This window comes from Caretta caretta, chromosome 10 (assembly GCF_965140235.1).
Source record: "Caretta caretta isolate rCarCar2 chromosome 10, rCarCar1.hap1, whole genome shotgun sequence".
NCBI classification, from domain to species: domain Eukaryota; kingdom Metazoa; phylum Chordata; order Testudines; family Cheloniidae; genus Caretta; species Caretta caretta.
Window position 1 is genome coordinate 75,623,321 of NC_134215.1, and position 12,552 is coordinate 75,635,872.

Below are 12,552 nucleotides of genomic sequence, written 5' to 3' on the forward strand. Positions count from 1 at the left end.
GAGCCTGGCCTGAGGGAAGCATCAAAGCCTCTCTGTCATTTGAAAGCTGTTTGGGATTTCACAGCTGACAGTGGTGAAATTATTAAAGGAGCAGGTACAGCCTAAAAAACAATGGCCCATCAGTCAAGATAGGAATCCAGAGAAAAAGCGGTGATACAGTTGGGGCATTTTCCCCCTTCCTATCTCTTCCTCAATTTATTTTGAAATCGTGCCGTTCAGAGGGCTGGGAAAGAGAACGGTCACTGGTACTGCCTCTGAAATCTAACATAAATTCAGAACCCACATGAGTTTGCTGTTTTGGGCCTTCTTCTAATGAACGCCCAAAGGTGCATCCCATCTGTATGTTTGAGGAAGGGCCAACTGATTCTCTGATCAACAACTTCAAAAGTGGGACTGAACCCACCCCGAAACGGACAGAAGAGGCGAATAAAAAGAGTAGGGTGGCACGTGAAACCAAGAGCAACAGGTGTTGCTTTCTAATGCTGCAGTGCCTTTGCTTTCAGGTGGAGTCGACGGGGGAGCGGTAGAAGTCGCCTCAGTTATTGACGTAGCTGAAGTTGCGTAACTTAGATTGATCCCCCACCCCTCGTGTAGGCCAGGGCTCAGTCTCATTGAGCATCAGGGTTGGAAGGGACCTCAGGAGGTCATCCAGTCCAACCCCCTGCTCAAAGCAGGACCAATCCCTTTTTGCCCCAGGTCCCTGAATGGTCCCCTCAAGGATTGTACTCACAACCCTGGGTTTAGCAGACCAATACTCAAACCACTGAGCTATCCCTCCCCCTTTGTAGTCCCTTACTAAATTTCCAAGATGTGATGTCCTCCTTGATGCTTTGAGATAGACCACTCTTTCACCAGGCAGGGCCCGGGTTTTCTGCCTACATGTTATAGTATATTACATTTTCAATGCTTTTTTTGATGTCTCCTAAGTAGACTGGTCAAAAATGTTCCAACAAAGCAGTTTCCTGTTGTGAAATGCTGATTTGACAATTCAAAAGCTTTCATGTGAACATATCAATTTTGTTAAAAGTATTGATGGGACATTATTAAAACTCTTCATTGCAATAAGGTTGCATTTTGATAAGGTTGGACTTATATATATATTATATTGAATATATATATATATATATAGGACGTATGTTATGTTATGAATATGATAGATAGATAGATATAATAAAACTTAAAAGCCAAAACTAAATTTTCTGATCTTATCAAAATTAAACGTTTTGTTTTGATAAGTTTGGAATATTTTGTTACAACTTTTATGTTCATTGTGATCTTATTGAACTGAAACATTTCAAGAAGGTCATTTTTATGTTTCTGAGCCAAAATATTATGGACATTTTGTTAGTGGTACATTTTAACATTTCAACTTTTCATTCTGATTCAGAATGAGAACAAAATTGGAAACGTTGTATTCTTGCACAGAATACAAATTCCATTTTCTGACCAGGTCTAGTCCTGAGCAGCCGACAGAGTTAATGAACGAGCATACAGGGTTGTTTTTCCTTTGAATTAGCATAGCTTCTTATATTTTAATATATAAACATGAGGATGGTGCTTCATACTTGCCTTCTTATATAGGCCTGAAGCACTAGGAGGAAAAAATAGCAAGAAATGTTGGAAAAGTGCTATATGTTTGGGGAATGTTTCAAAGTAATATTTGGGTCTGGTAATCTAGATTTAAAGATTTATTCTTTCGAAACGCAGCGTCAGTTATTTTCTCATATTTAGTTCTATCCTGTGTTTACCAGTTGGAAGTCTTGTTGTGATGAGAGCATAAATATTTGCAATGCCTTAGAATGAACACAGGATTAATCCTTTCTCTAGGGAAGAAAAAATTACAATGTACTTTCCACTTAAATGGCAGTACAGTTAGTAAGAACTCATTACATATTAATAATGCTAAATATAGAACCAGCCTAGTGACTTGGATTGACCAGTGTCTCTAGGCTTTGGAAGTTCCGTGAGGGAAACCCTCATTGGGATTTCCATTCTCTGTATTAGCGAAGCTTCAGAGGTGGGTTGCCCTCCTGTTTTGGCTTGCCTGGAGTTCCAGGAATGGGAGAAAATACATAACCTGTTCCTAGGGGACTGGAAGGGGAACTGAGAGCATCGCACATGAAAACATTGTATCATAAGGAAGTTATTGCATTACTTGTTTTTGTTTCAGAGGTGGAGAGAATATTAGAGAATAAAATTAAAATAGAGGGTGAGGTTGTGGAGTAGGGAGGCAAGTGGTGAATACTCACCCCATACCTGCATTCACATTGAAGGAACTCTTTTGTGAATGTTGAAGCATCTGAGCTCTTGATTGCGACAATGAACAAAAGTCCAGTTTTGTGTGAAAAGGGGCAAGGAAAGTTTTAGAAACTCCCCTGTGGACAATATGAAGGACGATGGATTTATGATCCAGGAAGCTCAAAATCAATTTTAAAAGCCTGATGCCCAAATAATAGGCTTTGTGATGGACAGATTTCCTTCCAATGCTAATAGCAAACTTTCAGGCTGGTAGGCCTGATAAGAAAGGCTTGAAAGCCAGAACTGAACAAGCATGTGAAATATGTTAGGGCCACATTTTTATATTTATTAGAAACAGCCTAAATAATTAAACTGGGTGATTCACTAGTGGCTTTCAGGCTCATGCCCAGAGTGAAAGGTCATGACCTGACATACCATGGCCCCACATGGTACAGATGATTGACAGGAAAAGGAAATAAGTTGATATCTTTCACGTGGGAATCACAGCTTGTAGCAACTATGAGCAAGTGGGCTGCTTGGATTTTTGTGGGAAAAGTTAATTGTGTTATTATTCAAAATTTTTGTTCCCAACGTTGGTTCAATGGTGATTTATTTACTTATGTGATAAAACAGCTGTGTACTGTAATAAAATATAGGTCACTTGCTGTTATTTAACTCACAAAAGTGGGAATGTGTTTGGTTTCTTTTACTTTGAACATATATTCACTCTAGGCAGCAGGAATGATTTTGAATTGCTAGGAATTTTCCATTATTATATTGGAAATAATTAACGTTATCATCATACTATATGTTCTTCAAGGCTTATCTGTGGAGAATGAGGAAGGCACCATACGCTGAAATACTAGCACATCTCTACCATGTGCTTTCATTATTTCTTTATAATGATAAAAAGGGGCTGGCTGTATTCAGTGCCAGACAATGTCATGGCCCCAGAGATTTAAGTGGCCTACAGAAAAAAAGAGAAAAAAGCAGTTATGATCTGAATGAGGATTTGAAATGGCTTTTTTTAAAAGACCTAAGATCCACTTTTCACCCTAAATTCTGAAATCCCTTAAAAGATGTCTAGATGCAAGAGAGCTTGAAGAATAGCAACTTTCCACCAGGCTCTATTTCACATGTAGTATCAGTGTCATCTTGACCATGCTTTGTTACAAGGTCATGTAATTGTCATGTCTCTTAGAACATAGACTAGCTTCACATGTTGTCTGATTTATTTCAGCGATGTACCCCTCATCTTTTTCAAGAAAACTCAGAATTCATATTCTTTACACCCGTCACTTACAATCTGCTATACGATACGTCCTGCATTTACCTCTTGCAGTTCAGATGCATGGTGACTTAACAGAGGCTGGCCTGGGTTAATGCTGCTAATCCCCCAAACCCTGCACTGTAGGGGATGGGGGAACCCCCTTTGAAATTCAGCTCTGTAAAGGGCTCTGGACCTCCTGCAGGGATGCGCCATATGCTGCCACTTCCTGAAATGGCCTGAAATCCTCTGTGGGTACATCAGTTGTTAGTAATGCAGAGCTCCCATTGAAGTAAATGGTGTTTTCCAGGTATCAATAGCTGAGTAAGGACCACAGGTTTGAGTCCACTCTGGTATAACACAGAATAGGAGCAGCCTGGGTAGCAGCAATTCAAACTTTCCCCCACTACCACGGTCTGAGTGTCTAGTGGGGAGTTGTCTCTCTAGCCTAGCAAGTCCTTGAATTCTGTGCTGTCAGCAAAGCTATCAATTAATGCTAATTGTGGTGATGGTATTTGTGATGTGGAAACTTGTTCATGGGGAAGTGGACTAAGACTACTAACTGACTTTACACAGACCACTGGACACTTACAAAACGGTGATAACTTTGGATCACTACTGATCTAGACTGGATTCAAACTGATGACCTAGAGGTGAAAGGCTCTGCGTCTTCCATTTCCCCACAGCCTGAAGTTTCAGCACCTCCCTGAAATGAAGGGCATGGTGAAAAGTGAAACAGCCCAGTGCTCCTCAGAAATGAGCAGTTATTTGTTTCTCTTAAAAAAAAAAAAAAAGTGAGAGAGAAGGGAAAAAAAGAAAGAAAACAAAAAGCCTGCCAATTTTATGCTGTTTGATGTAAATTGGAAAGAAAAACATTTCTGTATGTTCAAGCTCTTCCAAAGGAACAAGGTTGTGCCAGTTAAACATGAGTTACTGGAGAATAATCAAGATTTATTGCACACCTTCCCGAGATCCCATGTGATAATTTTATACTCACCTGGGCTGATTGCTCACTTGGTCTGTCTTGCTGAATTTAAATGATGATTTCTTCAGGCCAGGGACCCTGTCTTCAACTATTTCTAATGAGGTGTTCAGCACATTTGCAGTTGCTGTAAAGGTTTTATGAAAAAAGCCCCAGTTGTCTGCTCCCACAACCACCTCTATGCCCTTCACCACATTGGAGTGGGGGTGGAGAATGCTTTAGTTTTAGTCATCCAAACTGCCTGCTTCTTCATTCAAATTCCTCCTAAAAACTAAGGGCCATCCCCTTAGCTGGTGTAAATCAGTGTCGCTCCATTGAAGTCAATTTTTTATGAAACAGACAAGCAAAACTATTTTGAGAGGCTTCAAACAACATATCCTTCTGCTATGAAATTTAGGTCCAAGTGGATGGGTAAAATTTAAAAAATAAAATTGGAGAATTGGTATAAACGCCTCTTTCGATAGTTTGATTATATTGATGTAAAGACAAATTTTCATTATTTCCTTCTCTTTATAAGATTCTCCAGGCCCCTTTTTCCCATCCCCGTGAGCCGGGCTGTTACATAATATGCACTTTCTGCTCCCACTTCACATTGCAAACACAGAACTGGGGATAGTGAATACTTAATGTTTATATTTAAAGTTATGTATACTTACCTAATATTCCCCGTTCTGTGTTTGCAGTGTGAAGCTGGGAGCAGAAAGTGTTTGTGATGCCATTTGGCCACAAACTGTAACTGACAGAGCAACAAGGCTTAAGGGGAAAATGAAAATGGAAGAACAGATTCCAGGGATCCAGGGAACTTAAAATAGAACAACATAGAGAAGTTTGTCATATCACTGCCTCTCCTGCAACTGTCCTTTAGATAAAGACTCTTTTGAAAGCTTTTTTAAAAATAACTAGATGCCTCAGATTTAGGGAGCTCAACATGAGACTGTAAAGGGAGTTTGATTTTTCAGAACATGGGTGCTCTGCACTTTTTGAAAATAAAGTCCCTTTAAGGTGCCTTGATTTTTGGCATCCAAAAATCTAGTGTCATCCCGCATCCCCCCTCCCCCACCCGACAGACACACACAAACACAAATCACTTGGCATTTTTGAAACTTCAGACTGGGACTTCAGTCTCTAGGGATCTCAATCCAACGCCTGTTGCAAATATTAAATTCACTCATTTAGAAAAGAGATGGCTTAGAAGAGGCGGTGATAATGGGTTAGGATTAATGGGGTTTGGAAGAGTTGGATGTGGGAATGGTATAACTGCTTTCCTCCTCAACCAGCCCGAAACTGCTGAGTTTCCTCCCTTTTTAAGTCCTACACCCACCACAGATATGGCAGGGTGGGGCTAATTAAACATGCTTGGCCAGTCCCAGGCCTCCCTGGTCCTTACCAGAGAAGCTCACCTTTTTACAGGGACCTTGCCCAGCACTCCTCCCACTATGCCCACTTTAACAAACATTACCATGCACCAGAACCCATACACATGCATAGGATTCCTGACTTCAGAGCAGTTAAGTGCTGGCTTATTGTTATAGCCCTTTGTTTTAGCCCATCTCACCATTCCCAACTTGGCCTCTTAACCGCTCATGAAATATTTCAAGGGCTTGTTGCTGGAAGTCGCCTCACTCTTTGCAATGATTTGTACAGCCATGGCTGCATTTTCAAGGTGGGTTACAAAGATTCGACGGGTTGCAATACAATGAACGCGTGCCGCAGAACAGCGCAGCGAAAGAGATCTTTCAAATTATCATGCCGGTGCCAAAGGTGGCCAATCACCTTCCACCTGCGGATTAGTTGGTTGCTATAGAAACGCACCATAGCTTCTCAGCTCTGTGCTACTGGAGTGCCCAGATTACTGCCTCTGACAAACACAATAGGGGAAAGGAATCGTGGGTTATTAGTGCTGCTGCTAACACGATGTTATAAACCTGGGATTGCGTAAAGCTACCTAGTCGGGGTGGGGAGAAGTGGATGAATAGAACAGCCTTGAAACATGGAGGATGGGAGAGGGAGAGGGAGCAGAGAGGATTGGGGCTTCAGCCATCACCGCTAACTTGTTCCCTTTGCTCTTATTTTTGGCTTTGAATAGGTATTTTCATAATGTAATTCAAATCCAAGCAATGTGGCAGCTGATGGCAGAGCCAATGGTCAGGTCTGTGTGTTGGTAAGGGACTGCCATGCCCTTTTCCTTTCTTCCTGGGAGCCCGTAGATGTGAATCTCTGTCCCTGCAGAAACTAAACTTACTTACTAAACTCAGAGGAGTCCCTCACACCCTGCATGGCCAGAATGGTGCCTTTTGCTTCTGGTAGGTAATACCACCTGCCAGAGTGAAATCTGGCGTCCAGAAATAGCCCCGTTACACACAGCACTCGAGAGATGAATTTGCAGTGTCAGAAATATTGATATGTTGTATAGCCTAGGCCAGGTTTTTGTCCACTTTGTTGGCCATAAAAGAGGCTGGCACTGTGGTGGTGGCTGCACCCCCTGGTTTGAAGTGGTTTCCCTCACACACACTGTTTAGTTTGGTTCAGTGACTCTCAGTACCACCTCCCCCATACACATTGTTCCAGCACCAGTGCCTGTCACACTCAACATAGGAGTGTATCTCTATTGTGCTGCCCAAGTTTCTGTGTTTTCTTACTTGCAGAAAGTTCTACCCTCATGCTGCTGGGAAAGCAATACCGACCCGCAGCTCTGACAGGCAAGCTGAAGGGAGCACATGGAGGCTCCCAGAAATATTTTTGAAACTGTTTGCATTTAGGCAATAACTATCTGGCAGCGTGATTCATGAGAGGGAATAAACACATCCTGCACTCATGAACACTGAGCAAAGCAGGCTGCATTTAGTCACAAGTTCACCAGATGCTACTCTGGGGGTTATTGCTGCTATATTACATTACTGCAATATACTAGACAAGGCACCGGGATTCGTTTTCTCTCCTTGTTGCTCTAGGAGGCTTCTTTTCTTTCTTGCTGGAAGCACAGCTGACCCTGCTGATCATGACCCCCAAGACGAAAGCAGATTCCAGTTGGTGTGTGTGGGCTCTCTCTCTTTCTCTGCCTCAAGTACAGTTAATCAACTATACCAATCAAATAGCAGGGATAAGCCTCACAAAAAGAATCCGGCTGTATTTTTCTCCTTGGTCGGGGGAGCAAATGGTGAAGTAGCTCCACTTCGTAACATAATTTCACTAACGTTAACCATTGACCCCCTCCTTCTCTCCCCCTTCCTCCGTGCTCTCACCCACAGATTGGGACTTTGTCAGTAGTTAGATATCCTCTTACCCTCCCTGCCAAGGAAGTGACATTTCTTAAGCTCTTGTTAGCAAGGGTGAAACACAAAACAGGAATTGCACAGTGCAATTAAAGAGAGAAGACTGTCAAAGCCACAGATACCGCCACTTCCACCCAGTTCTGTTAGCATCGATGCTAAAAACACTGAGTGGGGTGAATTATATCCTGACCTGTTTTGAACAATCCTTATCTGTGTGTACGTGTGCAAGGTACAAAGAATGGGTTTTACTTTTGGCCAGTGGCAGCTTCTCATTTGGCCACTGGTACCACCTCGTAACCTTCCCGCAGCACCATAAGATCCACTAACAAGCTGCTTTTGGCCAGCATCACTGGCACAGCCTACTGAACCAAGGTCTCTAGTTACTTTCGGAGGAGACAGAATGACCTGACAATGCCCATGCTTTCAGCTTCCTCCACTGGCCTTGAGCTTGTTACCTCTGGGCCCCAACTATGCCTCAGTTCTCAGGTTGCTTTCTATTCTTCAGTTCCCCTCTCGTGTTAGTTAGCCCATTCAGCTTAGCATGGCCTCTTAGCTTTTCCAGAGCCTTCTTTCTTTCCTAGCCACAAGCCCTCCATTAGCCATTCAAAGATGGTCACTCTGGTCATTTGTTCCCGCTAATGAATCAATAATCCATGCATAAAATGTGACAAAATGTTATTAGGTTTTCCTTACACATTTAAGGGGAACTCTAAAGTTGGGAATCCCACCTGGTGAACCTGGTTTGTCATAACCTGTTTGAATTGAAACTCATAAGGTTCTCTAATTCTAATGGATTTTCAGAGATCCCCAAATGACTGCAAACTGGATCCTGATTCCCCTAGATTGCTTTCCTTATTTGTCATAAAGTGTAGGAAAATTAATTGCTGCAGAGCTGAGCTCTTATCTTCCAACTTTCAGTGCTAGGGCCAAAATTTTGCCTGTTCTGTTCTAAATGCCTGTAAACAGGGACTTATATCAGAAATGGTGACACAACCCGAACTGGAGAGCCTTAAATACATGGCTCTAATAAAGTCATGGAAATTCTTCCATTACTGCAGTCGTACATGCACTTGACCTTAGCAATGCCCAGGCCTACCCTGGGAGCACTAGAACAAAACTTTTCCTTTTTTATCAACAGTGTCCTCCTTCACTTTGACGTCAACGTCAAGATTGCTTGCTGTGATGTGCTGCACCTTTCATATTTTCTTTCTAGTCATAATATTGCTTCAGTCATAACCTCAGCACTTTGAGGAATAATTGTCCCTGACAAGAGGGTGAATCACTGGCAGAGAGTTGATAAGCATTACATACAGATGACAGAAGTCAGGACATATCGGATTACCACTGTGAATATAATAAAAGAGAGTCTAAACACTTTGGCAGCTCAAAGACAAGCCATTTCATAACTCTCTAGTGGGGCTATTATCTTCCATTTACTGCCACTGATAACCAGGTTGCAACTGTCTCCTGAGGATCTAGTTACAATTCACTTAACACTTTGCTTACCAGACACATTGGAGGAGGCGCAGCTGATGATAATTTCGTAAAATATTTATTTTTAAGTTTTTATCTTCCGCACCCCCTTTCCCATTTTTAGTTTGATAAAAACCTAAATAAGGAGGCTTTGAACTTTCTTGGGAAAGAAGAGTTCATGGCCACCTTTCCTTTAATCTATCACTCCTAGGTTTCCTTTTGAAACCAGTCATGCCTATCCAGCTGAAGAAGTGACAAGCAGATTTTTACCGCTCCTTACTCCTGTAATATAGCTAAGCCTAAAAGCTTTGGTACACTATCAGCGCAGCCTGTTTTACATTTTTATGCTACGTAAAGATGTAATTTTATTTCTGTAGCCAGCAAGAGGCACCTGAGTGCACAGATCAAGGGTTCTGGTGTCCATCAGTAGCAGATAATTTACAGCAATGTCAATTACCGTACATGTTGATGTAATTTGGATGCAGATGGTATTTATATGTACTGCATGAGGTCTTGTTTCCAAAACGTAGTCTAAGATGAGTTTAACACATCAGGCTGTTAGATATCAAAGTTCTCTCTCTTATAGGCTTAAAAAAAACCAAACCCTGAATTATTTTGCTCTGGCAGAAATCTGGCAACTGACCAGAGAGTAGCTCTATTTTCTAGCACACCATTGAGAAATATTTATCTAGATCAGCTTGGGGATGAAACCCCCTCTGTGTTTAATGAAACTTTATATTCTGCAAAATTTTTCTCCTTAAGCAATGCCGTCAGCAGCAAAAGCCAGTGCCACTCAGCTTTCAACATATGAGGTGTTTTTAGATCCAAGACAAAAGCTGTTTCACTCTTTCTCAGGCTGGGATATATACACACATCCACATATGGGGCCTTATTCGTGAAACATTTGGCCATATAAACATTTACCTGAATTCTGGCCTGCAGTGGCCCTATGCACAGCCCCTCCATGCAGAAGATTCTTTCTCAGAATGGGAATCTACAGAGGGGTAGGGACTTTGAGAATAAGTGTGATTGCCAAATCAAAGACAGCATATGCACAAATGTGCAGCTGAATCCCATCCTTGAAAGCTCTGCTTAAGTTCCTCTTGTGGGAAACCAGCAAAGAAGCTTTTCCACAATTTTTTGATGAGCCAGAAGCAGAGAACTGGGGACAAATATATGTACTTCCCATGCAAGTTTTCTATCATGAGCTTTGTACCCCACCCAGCCAAAACTAGACCCACACTGGTTTATGTAAGCTAGTGCAAATCTATTCAGAGTGAAACTGAATGAGGTTCTCCCAAACTGCAAATATTGGCATTTAAAATTCCATTTTCACTAGTATTTGTGCCAGTACTTGATTATTCATTGAAAGCAAACATGTAAGAGTTGTGAACACAGCAGAATTGAAATTAGTTTTCCTGTGTTATCCAAGCAGCTGCCTCAAGGTCGCTGGGATTATGCATTCAGTTTATGGGTAGATGAGCGGTCCATATTTGATCCACCCCTGAGGATTCCATGAGGTGCAGTGTATTACATGAGCCAGGACTTAGTGTGGCTTCCTAAATGCACAGGAGACGCAAGGAGAAAGGCACTCTCCCTTGGCAAACTACTCTGGATGAGAAGGTTCTTTCTGATGCATCTGCCTCTGAACTTCCTCCTGAGGCAGCTGCGACTAGTGCCCAAGCCTGTGGGTGACAACGCCTGCAACTCTTTTGCCATCATCCTCTGTGCTTGCACGGGACTAAATACTGGTCTTAGATCTGCAGAACTTTGAAGTGTCACGTAAGTGTGGCAAATACAGTTGAAATGCACACACCAATTGAATCAATGGCCCACTGTTTTTCCATAAGAAAATACCACAGCTTTATTAGAAGACAAGGAGCTGTCAGTCTATAGTACCTGCATGCATTTGTGTGTGTGTCTGTGTGTGTATACACACACACACATATACACAAACAGCTACTTGCCACTGATCAAAATTGCCCACCAATTGCCCATGGTTTGCATAGCACATGCCTTCCTGGAGTATAGGAACCTAGAAAGAACAATAGCAATTAAGAAAATAATAATAATTTAGCCATTGTTGAAACAGGGGTTCTTAGCAATTCCTCCTAAAGACTCCTGGGTTCTACCACTAACTTACTATCTGACTGTGGGCAAGCCACTTTCCCATCTTTATACCTTGCTGTTGTCATCTATAAAATTGGGATAATATTATTTGCCCCCTGCACAAGGCTGTTACATCATGTAACCAAATAATATTTGTACAGTGCTTTGAGGTGTTCAGATCAAAGGAATTATGGATACACCAAGTGGTGGTGGTAATATATCTACAGTCTTTTGAGTTTTCATAGTGCATATAGTAGCGTGGCTGGAATTGGTCAGGAAGTCTAACAGTTCCAGCAGAGAAACTAAAATAAAATGTTACACTTTATGAATGCCTGTGTTTAATCGAAAGCCTGTGTAATGATGTCACAGAAGATTAGGGACCTAATATTTTTCTAATGCATATGCTTTTAAAGAGACAATTATGTATAACATGCATATTTCAAGATGATAAGGTTTTTTTGTACATTTCCCATAATTTTCCATGACTCTCTTGAGGGCCCAGAGAGGACGTGAGATACAGAGAATTTTGTTAATGGCACAATAACTATTTTATATCATTGATACTGGAGACACTTTGTAATAATCCTCAGGTTTGGCTGATCTATGCTTGGCACAAGACCCAAAGGGGCAGGAGGAACAGGTTTTATGCCACCTTTGTGTTTCCCTCATCAATGCCATAAGATGGACTAGGCCAGTTTAGTTGGTCTAATTTACAACTGCCTTCCACAGTCCCTCTTCCCCCATCCCAATATACCCCAAGTGCCCCATATCCCAGAGGCTACAAGGGAGCAGGTATAGAGCCAGTTTTAGTTTATCTAGGGATTCCCCTTTTGTTAGAGGAATCCTTATTTGGCCAATAAAGGCAGCTTTCAGGTTGTTATACAGGTTTATGTTTAATATATAAGTGCATATAGCTCTATTGATGGGATTTTCAAACACACCTAAGAGATTTAAGAACACAAGCCTCTTTGCCTTTCAGTGGGACTTGAGCTCCTACATCTGTTAGGAGACTTTCAAAATCTTCCTCTTTGTCTAAGTAAATATATGCATATAGTTATATGGGGGGAGGGGAGTAGGGGGCAGGGAATGGATGTATATTCATCATATATTTTTGAATGAGAGAGCCTCATTTATACATGTTCATATATATCATTTTCATATATATCATTTTCAGTGGTATTAAATATGAAACTTGTTTTTTACCTCTAAGA